Source organism: Natrix helvetica (assembly GCF_964273705.1).
Source record: "Natrix helvetica genome assembly, chromosome: 5".
Taxonomy (NCBI): Eukaryota; Metazoa; Chordata; class Lepidosauria; order Squamata; family Natricidae; genus Natrix; species Natrix helvetica.
This window is the reverse complement of record NC_138551.1, coordinates 12,218,450-12,232,342: the sequence shown is the minus strand read 5'-3', so window position 1 is coordinate 12,232,342 and position 13,893 is coordinate 12,218,450.

The following is a 13,893-nucleotide window of genomic DNA, read 5'->3' as shown; positions in this document are numbered from 1 at the left end:
TTTTGGAACTGGAGCATTTCAAGGAGACCTCAAACTCTATATAGACTTAAATTCTTTTTGGGAAAGGTATTTCCTTTTTGAAAATTAAAACTTTCTACATATGGGAGATAAATTTAGATCATCTTGAGGTCATATATTTTTCTGATGGGGGCATAATGAAGAGGGAATCAGGAGCCAGAATCTCAGGCTAATCTGATGCAATTTACTGAGGCAAACATAATTTTAGGCTGAATTAATGAAGAATACTTCCAAATCGTGTGTGTGTGTGTTCTCCTTCCTTCCTTCCTTCCTTCCTTCCTTCCTTCCTTCCTTCCTTCCTGCCTGCCTGCCTGCCTGCCTGCCTGCCTTCCTGCCTGCCTGCCTGCCTGCCCTGGGCAGATCCCACCTCAAAGGTTTAAGATGAACTGAGATAGATTTGGAGAAGGATAATAAAGAACAGGGACAACAATGTAAATCTTATCAAGAGAGATTGAAATAATAATAATGTGGGAATATAGTATATATCAGTAGCGAGATGACTTGCAGTCCCTGGAAAGATGACAAAGGAAAGGAGATTGAGGTCTGTTCTCTTATTATCCCAGAGTCCAGGATACAAAATAATGGACTTAAATTACAGCAATGTGGATTCCAGTTGAATTGTAGAAAAACATCCCAACCATAAGAACAATTCAGCTTAGAGTGGTGATGGACTTCTTTTCATCAGTGGTGTTCAAGAAAGCCATCTTGCAAAGATGCTTTAATTTGGATCCCTGGGGAGTTGAATGTGATGGCCTAAATAGCTCCTTCCACATCTTTGATTCTATGATCCCTCTATCCATATCCTAGAAATGTTATAGCTGACTCCAACGCTCTGTGGTTTTTCTAGTGGTTCTTAAAAATATCTTCCATAGAACACCAGGCTTCCCTGAACAATGCAAAGGTGTTGTATGAACTGGTCTCAAGAGCTAAGATCTATGGGCTGGCAGCTTTGGACCCATTCAGTTCCCTTAGGTAAAGAAAGATCCTTCTGATGGGGGAAAAAGAAATCCTGCACTTTCCAGCATATCCTAAACACTACTATACTTGAATTTACCTCTGGGTAAGGGACACAGTGGCTCATTGGCTAAGACACTGAGCTTGTCGATCAGAAAGGTCAGGAGTTCGGTGGTTAGAATCCCTAGCGCCACATAATGGAGTGAGCTCCCGTTACTTGTCCCAGCTTCTGCCAACCTAGCAGTTCAAAAGCATGTAAAAATGCAAGTAGAAACAATAGGAACCGCCTTTGGTGGGAAGGTAACAATGTACCGTGCGCCATTGGCTGGCCACATGACCACGGAGATGTCTCCAGACAGCGCTGGCTCTTCAGCATTGAAACGGAGATGAACATCTTCCCCTAGAGTCGGGAACGACTAGCACATATGTGCAAGGGGAACCTTTACCTTTACCTCTTGATGATGGGTGGATATGAGATCTGAGCTCGTAAAAAAATTGTTCTACAAAATCTGGAAGCTGTTGTTGGACAATGTATGAAGGCTGGAGAATATACTATTTTAGGTAAAGGGGAAGGTTTCCCTGTCAGTTGTTTTTGACTGTAGGGCATGGAGTTTCTCAGTTTCTTGGCCGAGAGAGCCAGAGTTGTCCGAAGACAATTTCTGTGGTCATGTGGCCAGCATGACTATATCCCCAATGGCACACCGAATGCTGTTATCTTCTCATTGAAAGTAGTATCTATTTATCTACTTGCATTTTGTTAAAATATTCATGATTGGGAGAGACATGGGAACAAGGTCAGCCAATGAATAGACATAGCAACTAAGTCAGCCAATAGGAGCTTAAACAGATCTGAGTCTGTGCAGAGAATTGAAACAGAAACTTAAGCACTTTGTCTGGGCTTGTCTGCTGAAATGAAACTAAATGCTTGTGTTTGCCTGTAACTCTCCTGCCTTGTGTTTACTTGGAAGAACCACCTGTTGGTTTTGTACATTTATTCATCTACTCTTAGGTATATAAAGAAGTTAATGAATCCTGCTGCATCAGTTATCTGTGTGTGCTTTCTGGATTTGAACTTATGCAACAAACTTTGACACATCTGCATGCTTTCAAACTGCTAGGTGGGCAGGAGCTGGAGTAAGTAACGGGAGCTCACCCTGTTGCGCAGAGCTCGGCTCTCGAGCCCAGGCTGTCATCTCTCCAGGCTCAATGTTTTTGAACCAAATTTAATGAATGCTGGAGAATATACTATTTTAAATGAGCCCAGTTCAAGGCTGCTGCCTCACTCACTTGCTGCGGATGAGATACGGCAGGGGAGCCACGTAGGAAATTGATGTCGTCATTATATAACTGAGCAATGTTTAAATGGAAGCACTAGAACACTGACTTACAGGTAGTCCTTGACTTATTTATTTATTTATTATTTTATTTCTTGGATTTCTAGACCGCCCCCTCTCCCAAAAAGGGACTCGGGGCGGTGTACAGTCAATGCAGATAAAAATACAATCATAAAACAATTAAATACATTTGGATGGAGGAGATAGGCTGTACAAGAAATAAATATATTCTAAAACCCTAAAAACATCCCCAATTAAAAACCCAAACCCAATTAAAATAAATCCCCGGGAGGTAAAACTAAGAAAGTGCCAGGCCAGCTGATTGAAATAGGTGAGTCTTTAACTTTTGACGGAAGGAACGGAGGTCGGTGGTGGTTCGAATGTCGGGGGGGGAGGTCATTCCAGAGGGTTGGGCCCATCACAGAGAAGGACCTACTCCTAGGTGTCGCCCGCTGACACTTCCTAGCGGACGGCACCAGGAGGAGTCCCTCCCTGTGTGAGCGAATAGGTCGCAGGGACGTGTGTGGTAGGATGCGATCCTGCAGATATCTAGGTCCTATGCCATGGAGCGCTTTAAAGATGGTGATCAATACCTTGAAACGCACCCGAAAGGCCACAGGTAGCCAGTGCAGCTCGCGCAGGAGCGGTGTTACGTGGGAGTAACGTGTACTCCCCATGATAACCCGCGCGGCTGCGTTCTGAACTAGCTGTAGTCTCCGGATGCGTCCCAAGGGAAGCCCCATGTAGAGGGCATTGCAGTAGTCCAGGCGAGACGTCACCAGCGCATGAGTGACCGTGCGCAGGGCACTCCGGTCCAGTAGGGGGCGCAATTGGCGCACCAGGCGAACCTGGTGGAACGCCCCCCTTGCCACGTCTGCCACATGGTCCTCCAGTATCACCATACTTGACCCTGGAATTATGGTCAAACGTTGTGGCGGTCTTTAAGTAGGTTAACATGTGAGCACATCTTTTTGCGATAGTCATTAAACAAATGCTACAGTTATCAAGTGAGCGCATTATACCCAATGAATGGAATAGAATTCTTTATTGGCCAAGTGTGATTGGACACACAAGGAATTAGTCTTTGGTGCATATGCTCTCAGTGTACATTTGTCAAGGATCCCCCCCCCGACATTCGAACTACCACCGACCTCCGTTCCTTCCGTCAGAAATTAAAGACTCACCTATTTCAATCAGCTGGCCTGGCACTCTCTTAGTTTACTTCCCGGGATATATCTTAATTGGGTTTGGGTTTTAATTGGGGTGTTTTTAGGGTTTTTTATAGTCTATTTATTTCTTGCACAGCCTTATCTCCTCCATCCAAATGTATTTAATTGTTTTATATTACTATTGTATTTTTATCTGCATTTGACTGTACACCGCCCCGAGTCCCTTTCTGGGAGAGGGGGCGGTTTAGAAATCCAAGAAATAAATAAATAAAATAAATAAATAAGGCGCAACACTTAATGATAGCCAAAGGGTGCAATTAAGCAATCAAATCATACTAGGAAACAATCAATAAAAATCGTAAGGATACAAGCAACAAAGTTACAGTCATAAGTGGGAGCAGATGGGTGATAGGAACAACGAGAAGATTAATAGTAGTGCAGACTTAGTAAATAGTTTGACAGTGGTGAGGGAATTATATGTTCAGCAGAGTGATGGCGTTCAGGAAAAAAACTGTCTTTGTGTTAGTTGTTCTGGTGTGCAGTGCCCTATAGCATCACTTTGAGGGTAGGAGTTGCAACAGTTTATGTCGAGGATGCGAGGTGTCTGTAGATATTTTCATAGACCTCTTTTTGACTCGTGCAGTATACAGATCCTCAATGGAAGGCAGGTTGGTAGCAATACAATACAATACAATACAATACAATACAATACAATACAATACAATACAATACAATACAATACAATAGTAGAGTTGGAAGGGACCTTGGAGGCCTTCTAGTCCAACCCCCTGCCTAGGCAGGAAACCCTATACCGTTTCAGGCAAATGGCTATCCAACATCTTCTTAAAGACTTCCAGTGTTGGGGCATTCACAACTTCTGGAGGCAAGCTGTTCCACTGATTAATTGTTCTAACTGTCAGGAAATTTCTCCTCAGTTCTAAGTTGCTTCTCTCCTTGATTAGTTTCCACCCATTGCTTCTTGTTCTACCCTCAGGTGCCTTGGAGAATAGTTTGACTCCCTCTTCTTTGTGGCAACCCCTGAGATATTGGAACACTGCTATCATGTCTCCCCTAGTCCTTCTTTCTCTTAAGCTAAACATACCCAGTTCCTGCAACCGTTCCTCATATGTTTTAGTCTCCAATTGTTTTTGTCTGCAGTTCTGATTATCCTCTGAAGTCTGTGTCTGTCTTGTTGGGTTGCAGAACCAAACCAGACAGTTATAGAGTGGGGTGTCTTTTTTTGCCAGAAACTGGAAGTAAATCAGTGTTTCCTTAAAAAAAAAAAAGTAAATTACAGTCGTGTAACTGGGGGATGCTACAAATGGCTGTAGATGCAGGCAGCCAAAATGTGATCGTGTCACTGCATGGAGTAGCTGTTGGAACTTCTAAACTGGGTCATAAGTAGCTGTAGGGAGATCCGTTATAAGTTTGATTGGTTGCTAAGTGACTAGTTGTAAGTCAAGGACTATGTGTAATCTCTGTTCTACTTCTTCTAATTCTCTTCAGAAAAGTTTATTCCTGGTTTGTCTCCTTTTCTGATTTATCTTTTCTGAATAGAGAAAACTGATTATGTATATCAGTTGGAGTTGCTAGAATGTGTCTTCTGAATGATTTATCTAGGAATGTAAAGTTTAAGCATCTCTTATTAGTTGGACAGGCCTTATTGATGTAAGCATTATTTGGATATTGTTTAGTACCGTTTTATAAAGACCACATCCAGTTTTGCTCAGCATATTATAATAAAGATGTTAAGACTTTGGAAAGAGTGCAGGGAAGAGCAACAAAGATGATTAAAAACCTGGAGGTTAAACCTATGAAGAACAGTTGCAGGAATTGTGTCTGTCTAATCTAATGAAATCGAATGTATTTCTTTAGAAATAATGCATGCATAAGATTAAGGGACACAGTGGCTCAGTGGCTAAGATGCTGAGCTTGTTGATCAGAAAGGTTGGTGGTTCGAATCACCCTAGCACTGCGTAACAGAGTGAGCTCCTCTTGCTTGTCCCAGCTTCTGCTAACCTAGCAGTTTGAAAGCATGTAAAAATGCAAGTAGAAAAATAGGGACCACTTTGGTGGAAGGGAACAGTGTTCCGTGCGCCTTTGGCATTTTGTCATGCGGGCCATATGACCACGTAGACGTCTTTGGACACCGCTGGCTCTTCAGCTTTGAAACGGAGATGAGCACTGCCTCCTAGAGTCGGGAATGACTAGCACATACATGCTAGGGGAACCTTTACCTTTACCTTAATCTAATGAAAAGAAGGACTAGGGGTGATGTGATAGCAATGGTTCCAATATCTAAGGGGCTATCACAAAGAAGAGGGAGACAACCTATTTTCCAAAACACCAGAAGACAAGACAAGAAGCAATGGATGGAAACTAAGCAAGGAAACTAAGCAACCTTCCTAGAAATAATGAAATTTTTTCTGACAGTGAGAACAATCAATCAGAAATTGTGGCTGCTGCATCAATGGAGGCTTTTGAAAAGAGGCTGGAGACCTATTTTTTTAAAAAATGGTATAAGGTTTCCTGCTTAATCCGAGGGCTGGACTGAAGACCTCCAAGGTCCCTTCCAATTGAATGAGTCCAATTCAATACCATTGAACGAGTCCAGAGGTATTTCACGAGAAGTGTCCTCTACTCCTCTACTCACAACAGAATCCTTTAGGCCACCAGGCTTGAAATTTTGCGCTTGGACAACCTGGAACTATGCCACCTACTATCTGACCTAAGCATGGTACACAAAATTATCCACTACAATGTCCTTCTTGTCAATGACTACTTCACCTTCAACCACAACAATACGGGGGCTAACAATAGATACAAACTCAAGGTAAACCACTCCAAACTCGATTGCAGAAAATACGACTTCAGCAACAGAGTGGTCAACGCCTGGAATGCTCTACCTGACTCCGTTGTTACATCCTCAAACCCCCCCCACAGCTTCAACCTCAAACTGTCTACTGTGGACCTTACACAATTCCTAAGAGGTCCGTAAAAGGGGTGGGCATAAGTGCACCAGTACCATCCCTGTCCTATTGTCCCCATTTATTTGTACTCATTTTCTTTGTTCATGTCCATCTTTATACTTATACCTGTTATTTTGTACATGTTTAACAAACCAAATAAATAATAATAGTAATAGTAATAGTAATAGTAATAGTAATAATAATAATAATAATAATAATAATAATAATAATAATAATAATAATAATAAGTCAAGAACATCTATTAATCGAAGTAAAGAACAAAAATCTACTGAAGGCCCAACAGATGAAACAAGAATACAAAAAAGATGTGATAAAATCAAGAATGGAGAGTTGGCAGAACAAAGCATTACATGGTCAATTTCTGGAAAAAATAAAAGATAAAGTGGACAGTGAAAAAACTTGGTTATGGTTAACAACAGATACATTAAAGAAAGAAACAGAGTCACTAATCCTGGCTGCGCAAGAACAAGCTATCAGAACAAATGCCATTAAGGCCAAAATCGAAAAATCCTCTGATGATGCCAAATGCAGACTCTGCAAAGAAGTTGATGAAACTGTTGACCACATACTCAGCTGCTGTAAAAAAATCGCGCAGACTGATTATAAATTGCGGCACAATTCAGTAGCACAAATGATCCACTGGAATTTGTGCAAAAATTATAATATTAAAACAACAACAAACTGGTGGGAACATAAGCCTGAAAAAGTCACCGAAAATCAGATGGTCAAGATCCTGTGGGATTTTCGTATACAAACAGACAAAATACTAGCGCATAACACACCAGACATCACACTGGTTGAGAAAAAGAAGGTTACAATCATAGACATCGCAATACCAGGTGATAGCAGGGTCGAGGAGAAGGAACATGAAAAAGTCGCGAAATACCAGGACTTAAAAATTGAAATTCAACGATTATGGCACAAACCAGCAGTGGTAATTCCAGTGGTAATCGGCACACTGGGTGCTATTCCAAAAGCACTGGAATTACATTTAAAACAGTTAAAACTTGACAAAATCACCATCAGTCAAATGCAAAAAGCTGCACTGCTTGGATCTGCATGTATATTACGAAAATACATTACGACGTCCTAGGCCCCTGGGTGGGGCCCGACTAGTAATCAATGCCAAATCCGGCGAAACAACTGGCCGCTGTGATACAATCGTATAATAATAATAAACTCTGGTATTTTGATTTTCAGTGGATATCTGGTGTTCTCTTTCACTTTTCCATGTTTGTAGTCTCATAAGCTTCTTAATGGTATGCTGTAAAATCTTTTTCTTTTTTCATTAATTGATTTTGGTTTTTTGGATTTTGGATAACATTCATTGCTCCAACACTGGTTACTACAATATACACTGCACTCCTTTCCATGTAGCTATTCATAAATTACATTTAAACCAATGGTGGGAACTTGAACTGTGAATAGTGCTTAGTAAGCACTATTCACAGGGAAGGAAGAAATTCACAATAGGAAGCTAGGGAGATTACCGTTAAAGGAATAAAGAAGTTGGGCAAATCTACAGCATTAATCAGTTAATGGAAATTACAGCAATCAAACAGATTATTTGAAACATTTGAAAGAAAACCAGCTTTTGTTTGCCTAAAGAAAGCTTGAAAATACAATTTGGAGCTCAGGAAGTACTTGTAAAAACAATAACTAAACACAGAAGCAAACATGACTTTATATGACTTTCTAACAAGTGTGTAACTTGCTAAATAAGATATAAAGGGAAAGGAAAATAAAATGAAGGGCAAAGATAGGTAAAAGTAAAGGTTCCCCTCGCACATATGTGCTAATCATTCCTGACTCTAGGAGGTGGTGCTCATCTCCCAGAGGTGGTTGCTCCTGGTTTTGCCTGGTTCAGCCGTTCCAGTAGTGGCAGTGGTGGGAGGCCCCGCCCACCCACTTCTGTGTATGTGCAGAAGCGTTGCACATGTGTGTGAGTGTGTGCGCGAGCATGAGCGAAACAGTTGTAAACTGGTTAGCGACCCACCACTCTCATCTCCATTTCTAAGCCAAAGAACCAGCGCTGTCCGAAGACGTCTCCGTGGTCATGTGGCCGGCATGACTAAACGTCGAAGGTGCACAGAACGCTGTTACCTTCCCACCAAAGGTAGTTCCTATTTTTTTCTACTTGCACTTTTACATGCTTTCGAACTGCTAGGTTTCTGGAAGCTGGGACAAGTAACGGGAGCTCACTCTGTTACGTGGCACTAGGGATTCGAATCATCAAACTGCTGACCTTTCAGATCGACAAGCTCATCGTCGTAGCCACTGAGCCGCCGTGTCACTCTAGGGCAAAGATAACCAGGATCCAATTAGAGAGCTTTGAAATCAGGATAGTTGAGTGGTTTCTAGAATGGTGTGAGGAATTAAGTTGGAATGAAAAATGGTTATTGATTAATATAAATGTGAAAGAGAATGAAGACAGAATGAAAGAATGAGGAACGGTTGCAGGAATTAGATATGTTTAGCCCAATGAATGAAATCACAAGACTACATCTGAATTACTTTGGTCATGTCTTGAGTGCAAATTCATTGGATACATCAATGATGTCTAAGGAATAGTTGGTGGATCAAGAAGAAGGGGTAAGCGAAGAACTTGCTGGCTAGATACCATCAAAGCTGATACAAAGATGAACATCTAACAACGGAAAGAAACTCTGCTTGAGTACCCAAGGTAGCATGGAGAGCATTTACCTACAAAACTGCCAAGAGATGGAAACAATTGAATGGTTGAAACAACAACAGTCTAATGAAAAGAAGGACTGGGGGAGACATGATAGCAGTGTTCGAATATCTCAGGGGTTGCCACAAAGAGGGAGTCAAACTATTCTCCAAGGTACCTGAGAGTAGAACAAGAAGCAATGGGTGGAAACTAATCAAGGAGAGAAGCAACCTAGATCTAAGGAGAAATTTCCTGACAGTTAGAACAATGAATCAGTGGAACAACTTGCCTCCAGAAGTTGTAAATGCTCCAACACTGGAAGTTTTTAAGAAGATATTGGATAACCATTTGTCTGAAGTGGTGTAGGGTTTCCTGCCTAAGCAGGGGGTTGGACTAGAAGACCTCCAAGGTCCCTTCCAAGGTATTCTATTCTATTCTATTCTATTCTATCCTATCCCATCCCATCCCATCCCATCCCATCCCATCCCATCCCATCCCATCCTTTAATCTCAATAAGTATTGCAAAAGAATTATTTTAGTTTTTTCTTCCATCCCAGAGAGGGGCAATCTGCAACTCCAAGATTCCTTTTTGTAGCGTCCACTGCTACCTTCGCCATTTCATTGTCTCAATATAAACCGCCACCAATATTCTCCTCATCGCCTTTGCCTTCTTCTTCTCTGTCACCTCAGATCTTCACATGGCAACAGAGATGTCCCGCTGTCATGTGGCACCGGCTGCCACATCCTACCATTAGTTTTTAAGTGGGTTTACTGAGTACGGAAGGAAGGAAGATTACACTATGTGTAATTTAGAGATATTCAATCCGTCTAGGTGAACCTTGGATATTTGCTGCCCCTTCTTCCGGAGTCTGCAGGAGACTGAAATAATCCACTTCCCGTCTTAAAGCAGCTGTGATCCATCTTTTAAAGTTCAAATCAAAAACTGCATTATCTTAAATTATGCTTTACTGGAATTAGTCAAAATCAGAAACGCTTTACACTTGAGCTAGTGAATTTATAATTTATAGCTATTGTCACTCAAATGTGAAACCCACGGGCGACCCCAAAGTATGGGAATTTAAGCACAATCAGGTGGTATCTAATCGGAAGCGCTGATCACACACAATCCACAAATAATTGTCTGACTTATCTCTCCAGATTTGTGACATATAATGTTACAGAACACCCAAGAAAGATTGCCTTTTAAAGTATTGTATTGAGAACAGGAGGAGAAGAAGGCCGTAAGCCAGGAGCCTAAAGATGTCTTACAGAACAAAATGAGATGCTTAAAGTGATATAGAGGTAGAGATGGTGAAGGAGAAAAAGGTCTCGTGCCTACTTCAAGATTAACACATTTATTATGACGATAACGTGGATTGCAGTTCACGTTTTCCAAGTAGAGTCCCCTGAAAGAATTTTGTGCAGCTGCTAATCAGCTGCATTTAAGGAGGGTTGATTGGCTAATTGACTGAGGCTCTCTGTGGGTATGTATATGTGGCTTGCTTGCAGATTACGTGATCTACGAAGGAGCGAAGTACAGATAAAGTGAGCCGTTCAGGGGTATCCAACCTTGGCAACTTTGAGACTTGTGGATTTCAACTCCCAGAATTCCCAAGACAACAGGGGAGACAATCTTATCTTTAGAGCAAAGATGGGCTTCAATTTTTTTAGCAAGGGGTTCTCTGCCCGGTTGCTGGGTGGGATTGTCCATGGTGGGCATGGCCTAGTTGGCATCCTGCAACACGGCATGGGGGGGGGGTTGTCCTTCCCAGACTCCGGAGGATTTCCTTGAGCTTCCGGGAGGGCGAAAATGGCCTCCCCAGGCTCCAAAGGCCCTCTGGAAGCCAGAAATGGGCCTGAACTTCTGATAGGCTTGTTTTTGGCCCTCTGTGCATGCCCTGCACTTACCTGCATCCAAAACAAGCCATGTGGGGATGCCTGGAAGGGGAGGGGTGGGCAGGGCCAGCCAGGAGTGGGATTTGAGGATTCTCTGAACTGCACAGAATCTTAGCTAGAGATTCTCCCAAATCTCTGAGAACCCCCAGCAGCCCACCCCTGCCTTAGAGTAAACAAGTTTAATGGACGGGAAGAGGGCAGAGACTAAGCATCAAGGTGAGTGTAGTGTCTATAGGAGGAAATTAGGCTATGTTAAAAGTGAAGCTGTGTTAATAAATTCAGCAAGTCCTAAAGAAAATGATGTCCCCAACGAGTGTCTAGAGCAGGGGTGTCAAACTCAATTTCATTGAGGGCCACATCAGGGTTGTTTTGACCTGGAGGGCCGGGGGTGGGGTGGGGACCTGGGGTAGACATGACCAGAGTTGGCATGGCCAGCTTGATGTCACTCGTTGGGGCTCTATTTTCGGCCACGGTGACCTCCTGCAGCCCTCTGCCAGCAAAAACAGAGCCCAGGTGGGCTGCACGTGGCCTTTCTGAGCTCCATTTTTGCTGGCAGATGGCTGCAAGAGGCTGTCACAGCTGAAAACGGAGCCCAAGCTCTGTTTTCACTGGCAGAGGCACAGTGAAAGAAGGCTAAGAAGGCTACCTTGGCAATCTTGGACTTCTGTATGCAGCCAAGAGCCTATATTTATTTATTTAGGGGTTTTTAAACATTGTGTTTTTACTTGTTTTTATCTATCAGTTCGCCTCCTCCTTGTATATGTCGTGTATATGTCTTGGTATATGTTTTGTTATATGTATGTGGATATATTTATTTCCTATGTTTTGTTGTACGCCGCCCCGAGTCCTTCGGGAGAGGGTGCGGCTAAGAAATAAATATTTATTATTATTATTATTATTCCAGATCTTGTTGACCACATTCACGAAGTTGAGAATCACCGCCACTCTCTGGCATGTGACATTCACAGCCTGGCTCTATGCCGTCCTATTTCGGCACGTTTTTGAAGCTGGGTGCATGTGCGGAAGGCGCGTGTGAGCAAAGCATATGCGCAGAAGGCCGGACGCATTCGTGAAAGGGGCATGTGTGCCCGCGGCGAACTGGTGGTAACAAAATGTGATTCCCACATGACCTTCACCCTGGACATTTCTCCAATTTTAATTCCCCCCCCCCACTCACTTTTTGGACAATTGCAGAATTGTGGTGATCTTTGTCCTCATATCCTAAGACTGTGGAGGTTACTCAAGAAACTGTGGTGAGGAATTTTGTCACCAAATTTGTACTCATTGAAAATTAAAATACACTCAAGGTGCAAATCTAAGAGACTATTTTGCTTCCCTTTATTGATGACCTCAGAAAAAGTTGACCAAGTTAGTAGAGCACGGCTTACCTTATAGAAACCATGATGCAGTTAGTCCTCGACTTACAACAGTTCATTTAGTGACTGTTCAAAGTTACAATGGCAAGTGAAAAAAAGTGACCTATGACTGTTTTTCACACTTATGACCACTGCAGCAGCCCCATGGTCACGGGTTCAAAATTCAGATGCTTGGCAACTAGTTCTTATTTTTATATATATACTAGCCAATAACCCGGTGTTGTCTGGGTATTTATTTATAGGGGGAAAATGTCCAAACCAAACATAATTTCCAATGTTGGATTTTCCCCCTTACCAGAGGAAGCCCCCTTGTGGAGTACTATGAAGCTGTTACCATGGCAACTCCAATGTGCTGTACAGTAGAAGCCAGTATGGCAATATGACACAACAGGTTGCTTCTCTCCTTGATTAGTTTCCACCCATTGCTTCTTGTCCTGCCTTCAGGTCCCTTGGAGAATATTTTGACTCCTTCTTTGTGACAGCCTCTGAGATATTGGAACATTGCTATCATGTCTCCCCGAGTCCTTCTTCCTATTAAACTAGACCTACCAAGTTCCTGCAACCGTTCTTCATATGTTTTAGCCTCCAGTCTCCTCATCTTCTTTGTTGCTCTTCTCTGCACTCTTTCTAGAGTCTCCACATCTTTTTTACATCGTGGTGACCAAAACTGAATGCAGTATTCTAAGTGTGGCCTTACCAAGGCATTATAAAGTGGTATTAACACTTCACGTGATCTTGATTCTATCCCTCTGTTGATGCAGCCTAGAACTTTGTTGTCTTTTTGGGTAGCTGCTGCACACTGCTGGCTCATATTTAAATGGTTGTCCACTAGGACTCCATGATCCTTCTCACAGTCACCACTATTGAGTGAGGTACCACCTATATTGTACCTGTGCATTTCGTTTTTCTTGCCTACATGTAGAACCTTACTCTTTTCACCATTGAATTTCATTTTGATAGATAGCGCCCAATGTTCAACTCCTTGTTGAAATCCTTCTGTATCTTGAGCCACTTAATTCAATCTTTTATAAAAGATGTGTGGTTTCTCACAGATGGCTGGCAATTTTAGAACCTTGAGAAAGATATCGTTTGAACCCTGGGGTTTATTTATTTTTAATTTGTCAATTAGGCTTATAACCTCATGCCTTCTAGTTCCTCTGAATAAATCATGATCTCACAATACCTTTCCTGGTCTGAGATATACATTCAAACCGAGCACCTATTCTTAAAGTTTTGAATAATTTCCAAGCGTTGTGAGGGACTTGACCTCCCTGACTCCTTTTCAGCATCCCTGTCATCAATTTAAATGAGGTCTTTGTGGTTCCAGCATGCAACAAAATGCTGGAGGAAAGCATTTGCATATATATCCAGTGCTGGCTATAGCTCTTTGTAAACAGAAGGGAGCCCACAACTGGTAAACTCTATAAAATAAGAACAGCTGGAATGTACTGACACTCAAGCGCAGTGAACTCAAGTGTAAAATGA